Source organism: Quercus lobata, chromosome 11, assembly GCF_001633185.2.
Source record: "Quercus lobata isolate SW786 chromosome 11, ValleyOak3.0 Primary Assembly, whole genome shotgun sequence".
Classification (NCBI taxonomy): Eukaryota; Viridiplantae; Streptophyta; class Magnoliopsida; order Fagales; family Fagaceae; genus Quercus; species Quercus lobata.
This window is the reverse complement of record NC_044914.1, coordinates 3,792,989-3,796,746: the sequence shown is the minus strand read 5'-3', so window position 1 is coordinate 3,796,746 and position 3,758 is coordinate 3,792,989.

Below are 3,758 nucleotides of genomic sequence, written 5' to 3'. Positions count from 1 at the left end.
GTCTTGCATGGTCCACGGACTCAAGCCTGTGGGGAAACCAAGTACAAGAGATAAATATCACGAGTTTTGGACAGAACCAAGGTCTTGTATGGTCCTCGAACTCAAACCTATGGGAAAACCAACTACTCGTAAGGAAAAACTACATTACGTAGAATTTGGATTCATCTGAGGAAAGCTCTCCACTCGCCATTGGGTCAGTTCCCAAATTGCGGGGATTCGCAAGTCCGTTCTTATATCTGCAGCACCAAGGGAATCGACGCGACGTAGGGCAATACGTCCTCTGAGAAACGATTTGAGTTCTTTACCCTCCGTCAACTCCTCGGACGGTACTCATATTTATCACAGAATATTCAATTGTTATCTTTGCTAGTTTCCTGAGTTAAACCTGCTATGAATTATCGCCGTAATGTTTGGTAGTGTTCGTACATTAGAATTGATTGGATTATGTTTCAAAACTTCCTGCTCTAAGTATCATTGAAGAAACAAACATAGGGAGCACACCCTTCCACAAAATAATGTTGCAATAAGAGTAGTATTCAAAATAAGTAGGCAAAATTTCCTTTTTTATTGAAACAAAGAAACAGTACAGCATACAACAAAAAGCTGAAATCAACTTGTGATAAAACTTGCTACATGATAGAAAGGAAAGTTGCAAGGAAGCAAGAGAAGGCCGAGGAGGTAGCACAGACGAGAGGTTGGCTACTGCTTCGAGGCCTTGTCCCTTCCCCCATGCTTTCGCATGCCCATAGCTCCGGCAGCAAAGGAGCCCAACTTGAGCCTCACGCCGCAGTGGGAGGATGCAGGTAGCACAGAGGAGAGGTTGGCTACTGCCTCAAGACCTCGTTTCATCCTCTACGCTTTCACGTGCCCGAAACTCAGGCAGCAAAAGAACCTGACCTCAGGCTAACACCATCTACAAAGAAGGTGCAGGGAGCCGGAAGTTGGGCAGCCCCCGCAGAAATTTGCCGGCTACAAGGTAGACAGTGCTGATGGTGAAAATTCCTTCTTCGGACATACCAAAAATCTGGCATGACCAGAACCTGCTTCGGATTTTGACTAAAAGCGTGGGAAACACCCTCTCCCCTCTGTCATAAGGGAATATTTCTTTGAATCTACGCCTTCGTTGCCCGTATATCACTCTTCTGAGCCTTAGGAGAACGTGGCGCCTTTGCGGCGGAGAGAGTTTTCCTTCCCCGACCCTCGTCTCAAACATGACTTACTGCGGGAGGAAGCTGAAGGAGGAGACTAAGGAGCTGGTGCCTAGGCAAAGAGACTTGCTCTCTTATTTATTTGAGGAGATAGGGTGGTGGCATTTAATTAGCGCAGCTTCCCAAGGAACGCTACAGACAAAACGTCTCCAGCTCGACTTCCAACAAACCTCTGCAACGACAAGACTAAAGGAGCCTCGTGGAGGTGCACCTCGAACATCGGGACACCCAAAAGTACCGCATGGCCAAAGACTCTGGAAATACCTCCCGATCTGTGGGCCTAGTAAATTTGCGGCCCATGCCCCTGCTACATGATAGCCCACGGACTACGGCCCACGCCGGGTAATAACTAATGCCAAGGACAACCTCCTGCCCGGCTGCGTACGGGGTACCTAAGGAGAGGGAATGAAACAGAACCAAGGCCTTGCATGGTCCTCGGACTCAAGCCTATGGGGAAACCAGGTATAAAAACTATTATTATTACAAGTTTTGGACTGAACCAAGGCCTTGCATGGTCCTCGGACTCAAGCCTATGGGGAAACCAAGTATAAAAACTATTATTATTATAAGTTTTGGACTGAACCAAGGCCTTGCATGGTCCTCGGACTCAAGCCTATGGGGAAACCAAGTATAAAAACTATTATTATTACGAGTTTTGGACTGAACCAAGGCCTTGCATGGTCCTCGGACTCAAGCCTATGGGGAAACCAAGTATAAAAACTATTATTATTACGAGTTTTGGACTGAACCAAGGCCTTGCATGGTCCTCGGACTCAAGCCTATGGGGAAACCAAGTATAAAAACTATTATTATTACGAGTTTTGGATAGAGTCAAGGCCTTGTATGGTCCTCGGACCCAAACACGGCATCAAACCTCCAGTTCTCTCCTCGGCCAGCATGGTAATTATTACTTTTCACTGGTCGGCCTTATTGGGCCAAACACTTATATTAAAGTTATGGCAACATCTTTTTATTATCAAGTATTTTGGTCTTAGTTGTCATCGGTTTTAGATACTTTCTCATTGAGCCGAGCAGCGTTTACCAATATACAAAAACATAAACAGAATATGCAAAATGAAATAATAAACACTTTTATTAATATAAGAGATTATTACAATGTACGAAAAAGGGCTCAAACAAGCCTATACAAAAGAAGAACTGCTAAAGCAACGATAACACTCGCAGTACAGAGAAGTAAACAGTCAGGCTTCTTCTAAACTCATCTTCAAGGTCTCTTCAGTCTCTGTCTCAACATTGCTCATATCGTGACAAGAACCTCCTTCGGAAAAGGATGAAGAACAAGGGAGAAGAACTGAAGGAGAAGGGAGAAGAACTGAAGGAGAAGGAAGAAGAATTGAAGGAGAAGGAAGAAGAATTGAAGAAGATGGAGGAGATGAATGAGGAAGATGGAGGACATGAGTAAAGAAGGAGGAGAAGAAGAGAGTAGGGATGAAAAGAAAGAAAAGGAACAAAAGAGGGAAAAGGGAAGGCACCAAGACGGAACTGGTGCTGGGAAGACTATAAGAAGAAGGTGGAGGAGGGCACCGAGGAGCAAAAGAGGGAGAAGCAGAAGCACTTAGCCCCTGCCTCAGCCCTGACTCCTAACACGTTGGTGCCATATTAGGTACGCTCGTGAGGAGCCGGGTGGTGCTGATATTGGGTATTCTCGACTCAGTCACGCCAAGAGTTCGGCGTGATGAGCCCCTGCTTCGGATTTTGGCTAAAAGAGAGGCGGGGCGGATCTTAAGTCTGCGCCACCCTTGCCCTGATCGAGCCATTTCAAGCTTTATCAGAATATGGTGTCTAGAGGAGGGGCATGATTTCTTCATCATTTGTCGTGATCTCATAAGAAGGGAAGGGGGTTAGTACGAAAGTGATGGCCTCCTGCTTGCCTTCTTATAGGAAGAGCAGAACGGATGGCATTAAATGTATTCAACTTTCCCAAAGAATCTGAAGAAAAAAGAGGCGTCCGTTCCACTTCTCCACCTTATCAAATGAGCCGCCGGATATAAATGAGCCTCGTTAAGGGGATTCATTAAGGGCGCGTCTGGGACATCCAAGCGGCAGGAGCAGATTCCGAGCGGATTAAAAGGAATCCCTCAAAAACCGCCTAACTTCCTGGGAAACCGCTCACATAAATGCGGGATCAAGCTAAATGGGCCATATTAAGGGCCCGGGTTTGCCAAAACCCTCCTTTCCAATCCGGAATTCGGATAGAAGGGTTTTGAGGGGCTATTGTGGGGCCCAACAATTCGTGGACCAGGCCCATTCACCCTTAAAGAGCCCGAGGGCCCAATCCGAGGAGAATTGTAGCCCAAGCTCCATGACGCAGAGCACAGACCAATTTTGGGAGGCAGCCGAGGACAGTCTAGTCCTCGGCAGGCCCATAATCCCCCTAGAATAAAGGGACAAATTCGTGAGGAAATCCAAAATACCTTGGGGCGATTACCCTAAATACCCTTCTGGATAAGGCCCAATGCCTGACAGAACCGTACTCTGCAGCTTTATCAAGTCATCCCCAACACTTCCGGGATTAGACTGATGGGACCA